Raw genomic sequence first — 15,957 nt, forward strand, 5'->3', positions numbered from 1 at the left:
TAAGCTTTATTTAATACCAGTGTATCAAGTCCTCAACTTCCCAATCCTTGATTATCTCACTCAGGTGGCGTCGCTATGTATGGGAGATGGGGTGTGGCTTATGGGACATTATGAAGATGAATGATTCAGAGTCCTAACATGCTATGTTTTAAGCATCCTCTAATTTCCAGGACAGTGTCCCGGCTTAATTTCTGTCTTTCCTGTTGGGATTTATGGCTAAAGTGTATCTCTTGTTTTTGGTTCCTATCATTCCATGGAAACTGTCAAGATTATCAGTGGCAGCCACTTTGCTAAATTCAATGGTTAATTCTTGGTTGTTATTTATGTACCCTTTAGTAGCATCTGTCACAGTTGATTCTCCCCTTCTCTTTGATGTTTTCCAGGCAAATGCCTTTCAGAACACATTCTCTTTATTTTCCTCCTACACTCTGAAAGCTCCTTTATCAGTCTGCTTGGATGATATTTTGCATCCAACTCAATCTATTGATATCTACTGTTGTGGCTGGACCAGCCCTTGTGACTGCAAGGACCCCCAGCAATAGCCATCAGGGAGCTCTGGGGAAAAAAAAAAATTATTACTTATAGGTTCTGGAAATTACAAGGCACACCTGGGCCATCAGTGAGGTCACAGATAGAGAGAGAGAGAGGGCTGAGTCTGGGGTCCTGCTTTTATTGGGGGTAAAGGCTGGGGACTAGGCTCTTGAGGCCTCACTCTGCATTGGTGAATTTAAAACATAATAGAGGGAATTTAAAGTGCTAAAGAGAAAAAAAAAAAAGTGGTCCAAATGGTAGGTTATTGAAATTCACAAAGACCCGCAGGGTAGGGATGTGGCTGGCTCTTTATCTAGTCCTGTTTATTTGAGATAGTCATTGCAGAAGTGGATGCCTAGGCAACCAAAGCTGAAGTCAGGCACTTGTTTCACAAAAAAGAAACACTAACTTCCAGGGCCTACACTACAGATGGTTCTTCCTTTAATTCTGGCCCTCTTAACACTGAAATGCCAGATTGCCTTTTCAAAATCCAGTCCCACATTTCTAATAGCTTACTGAAACATCTTCACCTAAATGTCCAAGAGAAAACTCAAATTTACACCAAGCATGCCCAACTCATTATCTTCCCTTGCTTAGTTAGTGGAAACCCCATTATTTCAGTTGCTGAGACCAAAAATATTGGGGTCCTGGAGGCCCTGCTCGTCCATAACCTTGTCTTTTGTCCAGTGGGGGGGGGGGGGGGGGGGGAGGGGAGGGGCGGAAATATAGATCAGGCTTTTTGTTTGAAGTGTGCAAAATTGTTTGGAAGACTAGAGTTCTAGGTAATCTTGGATAAAATTATATACAATTTACAGTTTACATTTCAAGTTAGATGAATCAGAATCAATTATGTGCATAAATTGTCTCTTACACGTGAGTAATATTTTTAACTGGCCACATTTTCTTGGGTTCTTTTGGCCTATTACAAGGCCGGAAATTCAACATAGCTATAGTTATGTTTGCCCTTTTTCTTGGGAATAGTACTTCTTCTCTTCTTGGAACTATTCCTTTCCCGCCGTCAACTTTATGATTTCCTTGAGCATTGCTATTTTCTTATATGAGTTCACCCCAATGGTGTTGTTTGATTGGTTCAGGGATGTCAACTTGGTCCAAGCTCAGACAATCAGAGTATTTCACAGCCCAACTCACAACTTATTATATGATATAATTTATTATATGAGTCCAATCAGAAGCCTTCCTTAGAATTTTGAATGTGAAGCACAAAAAGTAAAAAGCATAGAATTAATCTAACTGTGCATCTAAGTGCAAAAATATAGAACCAAGTTCAAAATTAAAGATAGAACCAATGGAGAAATAAAACAAGGGCATTGTCAGTAGCCACATTTCCAACTAAGTAAAAGTAAGTAGTCTGTGGTGAGAGAGAATAGACCCCGTATCCAGGGAGATGTATAGATGAAAAGTGGAATACTAGATTCTGGTGATATTCCAGTGCCTGGATTGAGTTTTTCCTGAGGCCCAGAAGTATTTCTAGACTTTCAGCAGGCATTAAGAAAGAATCTTATGCTTTATATCACAGAGACCTGTTGCTAACTAGACTTAGAGGGAAAATGGAACTTACTTCTTATACTAGAAGCCTGGTATATGGATTCATGCACTGATGGGGTCCCTTGGCTGGCCTGCAAGGATTGGGCCAAAACTGGCTTTCCAACATCCCCCAAGGGTTCCCAGATTGTGAGAGGGCATAGGCCAGGCCAAGGGGTTTGTGCAACTGAGCCTCTAGTATGCATATAAGATCTTTGGTTAATTTCTTCTCGCCCTCTCCTCTCCCCACTTCCCTCTGAGATTCACCAGTCTGTTCCATGTTTCCATGCCTGTGTTTCCACTCCTGTGTTGAGTGTCTGCCCCCTGGTGGTCAGTGCACGGTATAGCTACCAGCTGGTTGACTGGTTGGCTAGATGCGTAGGCTTTTATATACAGATATAGATGCTTAGGAAGGATACTGAAGATGCTAATATGATCAAATAAACAGCTGTATTAACCAGGCCTCTATTAATGCCTGGAACTGACACTTCAGAACTGCCAGGTCACTCCTTTTTTTCCATCTCCATCTCTGCTTGTGTCAACTTTTAACTTGATCTCAATTGAACTTTAGGTCCCAGGATTACTCTGATCTATGTATATACTTTGCTCTTCTTTATCTTTGACTTATTCCTTTTGGTCATTACTGTGCTGGCCCTAAACTTTAAGCTCATAATTAGGCATCTTTTATTTGCTCTTGGGATGCCTGGATATCTAAACCTGGTACTATATGTAAAACACATATGGAGCTTTTAAGAAGCACATATTTCACCCAGCTGGCATGGCTCAATGTTAAATGTCAACCTATGAACCATGATGTCATGGTTCAATTCCTAGCCAAGGCATATGCCTGGGTTGCAGGCTCAATCCCCAGTGCGGGACACGCAGGAGGCATTTGGTTGATTATTTTCTCTCGTCATTGGTGTTTCTATCTCTCTCTCCCTTCCTCTTTGAAATCAATTTTAAAAAAAGAAAAAAAAAGAAAAGAAGAAACATATTTTTTTGACCTAACCCAGACACACTGCACCAGAATATTTAAAAAATAACTCCTGGAGATTCAGAAGCAGATGGTTTGTAGAAGCAGTCATTTAATAAAATGCTGCATTGAGCACCTCTACTACTAACAGCTCTCAGGGTTTGCTGATGCCTCTTTTCTGCACTGTCTGGATTTCTTCCTATAATTATTCTTAAAACTTTGATTAGCTGACATGACTTTGAAGTCTTTTTAGGTTTGTATCCTAATCTTCTCTGCAATGGACCCTTGTGCCATCAACCAAGAATCACTATTTAACCATTTCACTCTCCTACAGTTATATAATCCATAGTCTTGGAGTTTTTGTCTATTTTTGTTTTATTAACTATATTTCAATCTCTAGTTCCAGTCTAAATTATTTTTCCCAACTGATTTGGCTACATCTCCAACCATAAATTCTCCTTCTCATTCAGGAACCCTGAATGTTCAAAGCACTTTAGAATTATTCTAAAGGTCCCAGTTAGAGGTATATTACAGCTGAGGGCAGAGTGTGCCAAGGCACAAAGAACTGCAGCCTTTATAAACCATGGAAAAAAGGAACTTAGTGGGACTCTTTCCCTCAACCCATGAGGGAGTCTGTGCTCATTTCTCAATAAATTTTCACCTTTTCCTATACCACCCATGGTTTCATTTTCCTCTCCATCTGGACAAGAATCCAGGAACCATCCTGCCCTGAGGAACACCACACATTCCAGTTCAAATTTTTCATTTTAAATAGACTGAACCTGGAAAGATGGGTAGTTAGTGGTTTCTAAACCTTAAGAAAGTAGAAATATAAGCTCCTAACTCTGCTCCGAATCAGTTCCACTCCTACAACGATCCATTTCAGTTAATGGCAATGCCTTGCACAAGTCATTTAAGCAATCTGTGCAGGTGACTCATCTATGACATGGGGATTCTAATAACATCTATATCATAGCATTATTTTAAGGATTAAATGAGTCACAATTGGCAAAGTACATAGAATAATGTCTTGCACAATAATGGCTTTCTGAAATGTATGTGCTTAAAATAACTGCTCAGACCCAAACTCTTAGAATTAGCCTTGACTTCATTATTTCTGTCATACCCCATGTCCAATCTGTCAGGAAATCATTTTCCTTCAATTTAAAAAACACATATCTGAATCTGGTCTCTCATCTTACCACATCTTCTGCAACCATCCTGGATGAAGCCTCCATCATCTCAGTCTGAATTATTTTCATGTCCTGCAAAGGGTTTTCCCCCTCCCACCATAACCTATTCCTAAAATAACAACTAGAGCGACCCTTTTCTGTCATTTCTAGGCCGTGTTCATTCTTCAGCTGAAAACCCTACAATGACTCTCCATTTTCCTAGGATTAAAAAACAAAAGTTTTTATAGTGGCCTAGAAGACTTTGGTCCTGCTATGAACTCCCCTCTGACATTTTCTCCTAGGATACTCCCTCAATCCAGTCTAGCATTTCTAACCACTTTATAGTGGAGTGAGAGAGAGGAGTCTCAGAGGATGTGAAAAAAAAGAATGGGTGAGAGAGTAAGAATGGGCATTGTGAATGCCATGGGTGTGGGCATGGAAAGAAGGGTTTAAGTAATACAGAACAAAATGTAAGAGTCAGGTAGAGCAGAGGCAGGTCAGGAATTTTGTCCAGAGCAAGTCAAGTAAAAACAAGATCTGTTACCAGCCATGGAAATGGGCCTAGTATGAAGAAGGCAAGAAAACAGCCACAACTAGTACCCTGCAGAGAATCTGGCAACCTTGAACGTGCTGGAGTCCTAGGTAGAGATGGTCCAAGTGTGGTCTGGCTCTGTTGCAGAGGTATTCAGTGTTAGGAAGCCTGTGCATGTCCTGACAAAAAGTATTTCCAAACCTGCTGGTATGTAGACCTAACTCCATTAATAATATTGACCTGCTTCTCTCCTAGAAAAATACTAATGGGAACTTAATGTTCTTTGGGAATAGCTGGGATGGCACGAGGATGAGGGTAAGGGTAAACACAGCCAGGAACCAAACTGTGGCGACCAGGGCAATTGGGAGAATTGGTCTTGATCTAGTTGATGGATAAGCTTCCCTTTTCTTCAGAGACAGAGGACCAAGAACAGATATACTGAGTGTCATCTTTAAAATGTCATCTGCGCCTAAACCGGTTTGGCTTGAGCGTCAGCCTGCGGACTGAGAGATCCTGGGTTCGATTCCGGTCAAGGGCATGTAGTACCTTGGTTGCGGCACATCCCCAGTAGAGGGCGTGCAAGAGGCAGCTGACAGATGATTCTCTCTCATTGATGTTTTTAACTCTCCGTTCCTCTCTGTAAAAAAATCAATAAAATATATTAAAAAAAAAATAAAATGTCATCTGTATAGAGCCAGGATTATAACTCAAACAAGCAGATAATAAAAAAAACAAAAGAGAAATCTAAAAGCAAATCTTTTGCTTGTCCAGTTGAATTAAGACCATTCTACTAAGAAAAAGACTCCACAACAAAACCAGGGTGTTACCTTGTAGTTCAGGTTCATCTTGTGTCTTTTCTTTTTTTCTGGTACCGATCTTAATCAATTGACCCTGTCCCAGTCTGTACACATACCTTTTGGCCTTGTTTCTCATTCACGAGCTCATTGTTCTGTGCCTGTTCCTAAGATTCAATACCTTTATGATTACTTGGCTATGACTTGTCTACTCATTACCGGCTCACTTAGGTCCCTAGGCTTTATGTACCTATTGATACAGTTGGCTCTAGTATTGTAATCTGTCCTCTGCTTTCTCTTTATCACTTGCATCTATCCCATCCTGGCTTCTTCCCTTTGGGTTAAACCAGATTATCCTCAGAGATATACTCACAGATATAGACTGTACAGACAGCTTATAACGAGTTAGAAAGTTTCATCACAGCACATTGGACCATAAAGTAAAAGATTCTGGAGTGCTAACAAGGTCAAAGCTCGGTTTTACACTATGAAAATGTGTTCCTGCTGAAAGTTTAGGACCTGGTGATGAATCATTTCTACTCACATGTAGTTAATGCCCTTGGTTCCCCACACAGTTCCCCACGTAGCCAGAATATCCTTCCCTCAAATGCTGAGAGTAGAGCATTTAAAGGTTAGAACTACAACTATGTCCAGAGAATCGCCCTTGGCTAATGGGAGTTGCCTCACCCAGAGAACTGGTACATGCTTCCCTCCCTCATCAGTGTACCTTGGTTAGATTGCAAATCTCACTCTTTGTGTAGGTAGAGTTGCCACCTAATCTCTGAAAAAGGCTACAAGTCTGTGACTTTGTGCTGAGTGAGTAGTAGCAATTAAAATGACCCTTCCTCTCACCTTTAAATAAAATCTACCCTGTGACTTGGAAGATTTCATCAATTCAAGCATTCAAAACTTTCTCCAGCTCTGATTAGGGAATTATTTGCAGGTGAGAGCTCTGATACATTTTCTTGGATAAGCTGTCAAACCCATATTTCATCAAGTATTGCCTTACCCCAGTAATGACTTGATCTTTTGAGGTAATAGATCCTCAGACTTATAAAAATCGAGGTAGGAGGTAGGATGTTAGTCCCTCTCATCAAATTGCATTGAATTGAGACTCTAGAGAGAGGTATTGAATTCAGTTTCCATGGCAACTGCTTCACTGCTCAAGGGGAAAACAGGATAGCAATTGAAGTCTGTGTTAATAGCAGCTCTAAAAATAACTGGTAATGTGTTGAAGTCAAGTGAAAGGACTAGGAAGCAACAGATAAAAAATTATAACCATGCAGGGTAGGACTGAACAATAATGTATTGTGCAAATATTATTGTAACTCTTGTATGCTTTAAGAATTATAGGAATGGTAGGTGATGAATATATTTTTGAGGAAAATCAATTATTATCTTTTTTGTTCATTTATTCAGGTGACTGCTGAATAATGATTATATGTCAGCCATGAGGTAGGAGCTAAGATCCAGAGATAAGTCAGTACTATCTATTTTAGAGGCTTTCCAGGTCTTATGAGAGTAATAGGAAAAAAATCTATCATAATTATAAGAAATGTTTTATCTACCTGACACCGTTCTAACCATTTTCCTCTGTGTAGCAGCCAGTAGATCAAAGGTTTGTATGTGATTGGTTGATATCACATCCATCCCCAGGGACGATTCAAAATCATTTATTAGTTATTGTTTCAGCAATGAACATGTAACCAAGATGTAAACCTATGTGGCATTCTTTTATCTATAGTGATGGGCTTCTGCATGAAGCTCAGAAAACTTGTTTAGTGGTTGTGAGATGCTTACATTTTATTATTATTGTTTTTTAATCTAGTCATGAAAGAGGGATCATATAGAATCTGTTTATTCAGAAAGCCACCTGTGATCAGGAGAAAAATCAGTCTGAGGATGCAGTCAGCCACCAGCCAAGGGCAGAGTCAGGAGAACAACAGACACATGGCCTGCTGTGACTGAACAGCACTGAAGGCTACACTGTTGGGTGACATAGCCAAAACCATTTGTTTTTGTGGCAGCTAAAACTGGTTTTTCAGGTTTTCTGTTGCCTGAAAATGACAATGATAACAATAAAAGTATCCCACTAATTGCGAAGGATAATACCACAGAATAAGGGAAATGTTAGAAATAAGCTGAGGGAATTATTAGTAGACAGTAAAAAGAATAAATCAGAGGGAGGGAGACAAAGTAACAGATAATGTTATCCTGGAGAAAGGAGTGCAGAGAATATCAAGATGTTTTCTACATTGTGGGACAGAGAATTCAGCTCTGCAGTCAGCATAGCTCCTGATTGTCCAGCTCTCTAGGACCGTGAGCTGCTAGCAAAATGGCAGCTCTTAAGGGCTCTATGCAGAGATGGCTGTATCATGAACCTGAAGAAGCTCAAGTGCCCTTCTCTTACACTGATCCTTTGCTCTGGGATGAAAGTACAGTAGCAATGTGGACAGAAAGGGCCACATTCTAATCTGACAAGCTCAGGGGAGGCCTGCAGAGCAGTCTTGAAAACTCAGAGACCTAAAGTAACCACAAAGGATGGTCTGAAATTAAACTTTAACTAAAAGCAGTTATTGTGGGCAGTTACATCCTAGGCCCGTATCTTCACTGACAAGGTCAACCTTTACCTTCACTGGGCCTATCTGTCATTTTGCATCTATGATAACATACCCTTGAAACGTCTGGGAAACGTGTAACTTCCCTTTTTCTGGATCCCCTGGGGCACAACCAAATGTGATGAGCACCAGGACAGATACCACAAATTCCTTCATTATCATGTTAATTGTTCCTGCTCCCACCTAAGTATGTGTCCATCATTTCACTTTTTATCCAATCCCAGGGGTTTCAATGGTTTTTGCATTAAGACAACTGGGGTGCCCCAGTTTTTCTGGGCTGAGGGCAGAGTGAGGGTGGGCTATCTCCAAGATTTCTGTATTTTCTGCCTTCCAGTTAACAACCCCCAAGGGGACCCATGGAGTACCTGGACCTTATCTTTGGCTCCATGATAGGGTATAAACTTATCCTTGCTCTCATCTCTGCCTTGCACACTAAAAATTAGTCTTCATAGTTATATAGTATCTCATGTCTTCAGACTGAAAGGGTGAAGAAAACAAGTGAAATTTGCCAGAAGTAGACTAGCTGCTGTAGAAGCTGTGTGTGTGTGTGTGTGTGTGTGTGTGTGAATCATTTCACAATGTATATGCAGATAAAAGCATCGCATTGTACATTTAAATATATACAATTTTATTGTACTTTAATACAAGAGGAAAAAGGACATTTAAAAAAATCGTATGAATAAGAACATAATAATTGCTAAGGATAAAGGTAAAGTGAAAGACCAGGAGTTTTGGTGGTCTTGGTTGCAGTGCTCAAGTAGCATGTAAAAAACAAACAAACAAAAAAAAACCACAAAAAAGAACTGGATGTGTAAAACACTCTGTAACTGTAGTCCAGTAACCTAAATTTTAATCTCTGCTTTACCACATATGTTAAGCAATCTTGATCACTTGACCTAACATTACTTTTTCACATTGTCAAGCTGTTTGGCAATATGAAAGTCAGAAAGAAAAATTTAGAAATAGTTTAACTAAAAATAAAATATTTGAAATGATAAAATGATCCATATCATTTGATAATGTTGCTGACATATTAAAAAAGAGAGAATCTTATATAACAAGATGACCACTTAATTTGCACTGAAGAATTCTGATTTTGTGCCATGTCTGACTTTCCTTAAGTCATTTACTTGTACAGCTCTCAAGTTGCTTCCTCTATACGATCAATGTTTTAGTCTATCTCTCTGACCTCTTTCAGTTTAAAATTCTATACTAAAGTACAACTATACTTTAATTATCCAAACTTTCTACTATTTCCTTTATATAAAATGAGATGCTTGTATTAATCCTTCTTGGGCTTGTAGCATTCATGTTTTAAAATTTATTTTTATGTATTGATTTGAGAGGGGGGAGGGGAGAAAGAAAGTGTGTGTGTATATATATAAGTGTGTGCATTATATATAATATACATCTCTCTCTCTCTCTCTCTCTCTCTCTCTCTCTCTCTCTATATATATATATATATATATATATATATAGAGAGAGAGAGAGAGAGAGAGAGATCGATTTGTTGTTCCACTTATTTTATGCATTCATTGGTTGCTTCTTGTATGTGCCCTAACTGGAGATCAAACCCCAATCGTGACATATTAAGATGACACTCTAACCAATGACCTTCCCAGCTAGGGCCATTTGTAGCCTTTCTTGAATCTGAAAAATTCTTTATCATTTTTTTCTTCAAATATTGCCTTTGTCACATTCACCTTTCTTTCTGTGCCTCAAATTATACTTGTTTTAGACCTTTCACCATGTATGATAAGCCTCTTATGATCTTTTCTGTATGTTGCATTTCCCTAACTGTCTGTTTCATTTTGGATGTTTTCTTCTAACCTATCTTTTCAGGTTATAAATTCACTTTTTAACTATATCTATGGTGTTTGTTTGTTGTAAATTGAGTATAAGGTGTTTATTGATCATTTTCTTTTACATGTCCTTTCTTGAGTTAATGAATATTTTGACTCTCTGGATTGATGTCTTTCACCAGTTTGACCTACTGCATAGTCTTAGGACAAACATTTATACTTTGAACAGTCATGTGGATACTGCAAAGACTATATTGCACTTGGTGAAATTTCTTGTCTTCCTTCATGATTTCTTTAATCTGTTTTTTTCACAGTGGACAAATGATTTTCTAAAATGTCTGAGTCTTATATACAGGTCATCTCCTGGTTAAAGCTGGAGAGCCTCATTAGCATTAATAACATAATCACATGATGGCTAGCCATCTCTTCCCTGCCTTCTAATGTACGATCCAAACAAAATTGATGCAAGTCAGAGAGAGAGGCAATATTTTCAAGTCTTATTTTATAGAGCTGTGGGAATCCAGCCAAGTTTCTCTGACACAAAATTCCCAATTGCCTTTGTGAGAGATGACTCCTGGCAGCTCACCACATGGGCCATTTTATGGGCAGAGGACAGTGGCTTGTGCAGGGGCACAGGGAATAGACTGGCAGTGGCCCTTAGGGCGGGCACCCACGAGAGCCAGGAGCTCCATTTGCCCAGCCCCCAGAAGTCGAGCGTGCTGTTGAGGGGCATGTGCAGGCCCAGGCAGTGGCCAGGTAGATCTGGTTGCGGCTTTCCCAGGTGGCCACGGCCAGCAGCTCTCCTGCCTCCTTGATGGCCCTGTGGATAGCACCTGGATGGCTTCATTTCTCACCTGTTCTCTTTAGAGTGGTCATTTGCCTTTGTTATTTTTAGCATATTTTATCATTGTCAGTCTGATTTTAGATTATGGATGGTAACCTATGAAGGTTCTAGATGATATTCTCCCACACAGTGTTAATATTTTTAGTCACAAAGAGTTTCAGTGAACGACCTTGATCCTGTTACCATTTGGTTTTAAGCTCAATTGTCCCTGACCTATTTGGGTTTTCGCTTTTCTCATAGAGGTGACCAAGCAATCTTACGGAATGTCCCTTCCAAGGTTTCAGGCCTGCGTTTAGCAAGTTTCCTCTCTCTTGAATAATAATCTAACACTCCAGTGCTGTTCCCCTGCTCAAATCCAACTCAACTTGTGTGCTTTGTGTCTGTTGTTAATAGCATCACAGCTCAGAATTAACCAGCAGTTTGAGGGACATCTGGACGCACAGTTTTTAGTACTTTCTCGGAGGTTACTTTCTTTCCAATGTTTTGCTCCTCAAATCCCATCTTCTTTGGCATCACTGCACTATTTGTCCTCAGAACTATGAGGTTGGTACTTTCTTTTTGGGTCCTTTTAACCTTCACCATAACTTGGAAATTCCTTCAGGAAAATTCTGAAGTGAATATGGAGTGTACCTCTATGCTTCCTTTTCTCAAGGATTCTAGCTGCCTAATGTTACTTGTGTTTAGTGCCTTCAAAGGGTGATTTATACGTTTTCCCAACTTTTAAAATTATTTTGGTAGATTAGTTCAACTTGTTAGTCCAGGGCTGAAAATTTTATCCATTGAATTTTAATTGCCATAATTAAAAAAACTTATTTCTGATTGTTGTTTTTTTAAATTTCTTTTCAATATGTACTCAATCATTGCTAATTGCTCTTATTGCATGCTCACTTTGCCTTCTCTTAGACATTTTTAATGAATATTACATTTATGTTTGGATTTTGATAGTTCTAAAATTTCTCTCTTGGTATTTGTCTTTTTCTTTGTATGCTTGATGATTTTTATATTCATCTCATAGAAATAGATATTAATTTGTGATATTCTTTCTTTTTTTAAAACTTGTAAAGAGTGGATCATACATGTTTTTCTGAATTTATCCTGCATCTAGTTTTAAAGTAAGAAGGCCTTTGAGAGTATCTAGCCTGACATTCTGCCAGAGCAGAAGTTATATATTTTAATATTTAATTGTGCTCTCTGTGGAAAACTTAGAAAAGTAATAAAAATGTTTAGTGATAACTCTAAATTAACTAAGCTTCTTAGACACTTAAAAGCGTTAGCTGCAGAAATCCCAACCCCATTTTATTAAACATTTTAAATTTAAGCATTTATATATTTTAGAGCTGAAATTGAACTACTTTCCTTTAATCCTTTAGGGTTTTTTTTTTTTTTTCCCCTTACTTAAAGAAAAATGTCTTTCCCCTCCCAACATTCAATAAGTGGATAAGTAAAAATAAGTGTTGATTTAGTTTGAAACATGTGACAGATTGGTAGGTAAATTATTCATCAAACTAAAGTGAGTAATCTATAAAACCAGTCTAGTACCATCACTTGATAGGTGACAAACTTGCCTGATTAGAATGGTCATATTTGAGGCTGTGTGTAGATATGATCTACTTAACTATATTGAGCTAAGACAGGATAGGAAGACTTGAAATCTGAAACTAGCATATCTTTTAGGTTTGGGCAGGTTCTAAGGATGGTAGATTGAGAGGAAGGTGGCAATTGAAGGTTTTAGAAAGGAAAATGGAAGGTAAGGATCCTATATGCCCTTTGACTGTTAGATCTTTGAATGTCTTTTTCACTGCTATATCCAAAGTACTTGATAGTGCCTGGCACAAAGTAGTTGTCCCAAGAATATTTTAAATAAAAAATAATATAGATATCTAAAGTTATGCCAATACACATCTCAGTCTCTGTTAACACATTACAAGTTTCTCCATAACAGGGAGATACATACCAGGAGAATTGGCTAGCTAATTGGGTGACCTCTCCCCTGATCTATAATATGGAAATAAGCATAATCAACTTTGAATATTTCTTTGTCCATAAGAAGTGAATATTTTCCCCCCACAACAGTGTCTTGATGATGACAAAATCATCTTTTCTTTTGGGTATGGTAAGTGCTTTTATTAATTCATCTAATCCTCATACCAATCCTATGAGGTGCTATTTTTAAGAATAGTAAAATTAATATTAAACAATTATACTACTATTGTCTTCAATCATTGTTGTTCTTGTAATCTTGCTAGAGGCTTGGGAGAGTATGTTTAAGGAGTCTGAAAGTATCAAATCGCCTGAAGGGGAATTGTTCAATGTATGATCTATACTTAATGCCCTCTGATTTTAATTATAGCAAGTCCTCACTTATGGTCATAGATAAGTTATAGGACTTTATAGGAAACAAAGAATAAGAAAACCAGTTTCTCATAGGCTAACTGATAATAGGAGTTAAATTCTTACTGTGTTTCATCAACATTGGAGTGAAAAGACATTGAATGAAATAATATTCAAGGATCTTACTGTGTATATATCCCTACAGTGGTTACTATAGACTAATTCAAAGTATCAGAGAAAAAATTATAAAAAAATTGAATCCAAAGTAGCATGTAGAATATACTCTTGATTATCTTTTAAGTCCTTTGTTAAGTATAGGAGATGGTGAGCAAATGCTGAATAATTTGCTGCATTGAGTAGCTTAATACAACTGACAACTATTTCTTGAACTTGGAATTATGTGTTGATCACGGTTTATTCATCAGTGTTTTCTTAAGGTCTCTCTACAGAGTGCTTAGTCATTAGCATTATCCTTGCAAGAAAAAGAGAGCGAGAGAATGAGCCATTCCCTCTTACTGGGTATCAAGGAAGCACTGTGCTAAGTGCTTCCCATGTAACATATAATTTAGTTCTTAGAACAACCCTGGGAACTAGATATAATACTGGTTTTTCAGATGGGAAAACTCAACAAAATTAAACATCTTGGTGCCTTAGTTCAAGCTGCCATAACAAATTCCCATACACCGAAAGGCTTAAACAACAAAAATTTATTTCTCACAGTCTGGAGGCTGAAAAGTCTGAGATCAGGCGGCCAACACAGAGGGGCTGTGGGGAGAGCCCTCACCCTGGTTTGCAGATGGCTGTCTCCTTGCTGAGTCCTCTCAGGACAGAGAGCAGAGAGAAAACAAGCTCTCTTTTGTTTCCTTTGTCAAGGTCACTGATTCCAACTCCATCACCTAATCGCTTCCCAAAGACCTCATCTCCAAACACAGTGGCCACTAGAATTTCAACATCTGAATGTTGAAGGGACACAAGCATTCAGCCTATAGCACTTGCCACAAGCACCTAGCTGAGGTAAGAAGATTTTGTTTACCAATTCTTCAACTCAACTGAATTAAGTGCAGATTTATTATCATAAACTATATTGCCTGGCAATTTCTAAGCAATTGCTGCAAAGAATACAACAAAGAGTGCCGCCTTTGAGCTAGTGATTTCCTCAAGGTTGTCTTCATTCTCCAAAGAACTGCAAAAACAATGTGCATTCTTAACCAAAGCATTGGTTATTTCCTGTGGAAACATTCTATTTAGAGAAAGGACATGCTCATGCTGATGAAAGCACTTAATTTTCTTTTATGGTTATAGTGCTTTGTATCTTCTCATCTTTTTAATTTCAAAACCTATGCCAACAAAGCATTCTGGCTTATGGTTTTTGCCTATGATACACGTTATGTGGCCATGGGCACCCCCCTGATTACCTTTTAGAAAACTGTGATTTTCCTATAAAATGTGTCTGTATGGGTGCAGAACTGGGAATGGCCTGTCGAGGATTTAATTTTTTCCTGCAGTTTTTCTTGAACAGTCCCTCCATACTCAGCTACCAGTGTTCCTTTTTTAAATTTTTTTATTCCATAGGGTGTAAATTGTAGTCTCTCTCAAGTTTTTCCTTTTCCCAGTATAAACAGGCTATGACTTGCTTTGAGAAAAGAACTAGAATCTATAGGGCTGGGTAAATGAGGCTAGCAGAGTATGTGATACTAACATCTTCCTTTTTCAACCAGCAAATGAAGTGTTGATAAGGAAATAGAACACTCAAAGAAGGAGAGGGTACAGAAAAGTCTCCTGTAAATTGACAATGTTGTTTTGAATCTTCTTACAACTTTTTACTTTATTCTATCCTTCCTCTTTGGCAGGTTCCTATTCTCTTCCGGGCCTGCCCCATCCTTTAGGAAATTCCTTCTCTAGGGCAATGGTGCTCCACCTTTAGCATGCAGGAGGCTACCTGGAGGACTTGTTACCACACAGAACAGAGCTGCTCCTCCAAGAGTTTCTAATCTGGGAGGTCTGGGGTGGGGTTCATAGATTTGCACTTTTAACAAATTCCCTGGTGAAGCTAATGCTGCTGGTCCAGACCATTGATTTAGGGATTGCACTGTATCATCTTAATATGTTCATTCGTTTGCTCATTTGTTCATTCAATCATTCAATATTTATTGAGACATTAATAAATGCTTCAGACACTGCATACCGCCCCCCCACCCTGCCCACCCCCCCGCCAGAACCCAGCTTTAGTGACTGGCATTTAGTGGCTCTTTCATAAAAATTAAGTGGCTGTTCAACCTTTATTCTCCCCCCACTCCCCCACTGCCCTGAATCTCACAGCCTATGGGTAACAAGCACTTTTTGGTGAGTGACTCAGAGGGCACTGACTCTTCTGCACAAAAACAAGACGCCCAGCACTCACTGGGTTCACAGGGATGTCAGGGCTTGACACTCATAGTCAGATGCCAAGTGTCTGGTTCCCACACACTAGCATCTCTAGGGATATTTCCTGTCTGTGCAGCTACTTAAAGGTAACTCTCTGTGGAGCCCACCGCTGCTGCTGGAGCTTCCATGGGAACCATGAGATCCACGCCAGGGGTGCTTCCCACCAGTGCTTCCGAAATCGCTGACACCTGGAAGTGGTAGGAACATGGGATGCTCCCTGAGCCTGCATCCCATTTCCTTGTCTGGAAACCAAAGTGTGTTCCTGGGGCCTGTTAATGTAAACAACATTCAAGCCTGTAAGGAATTCTTGTGAGTTTATTTGAACCAAACTGTTGACAACTGCCGGAAGCAGAAGCTCAACGTATTGGGGTAATGCTCTGGAGAATGGCGGGTT

This window comes from Pipistrellus kuhlii, unplaced genomic scaffold (genome assembly GCF_014108245.1).
Source record: "Pipistrellus kuhlii isolate mPipKuh1 unplaced genomic scaffold, mPipKuh1.p scaffold_m20_p_8, whole genome shotgun sequence".
Taxonomy (NCBI): Eukaryota; Metazoa; Chordata; class Mammalia; order Chiroptera; family Vespertilionidae; genus Pipistrellus; species Pipistrellus kuhlii.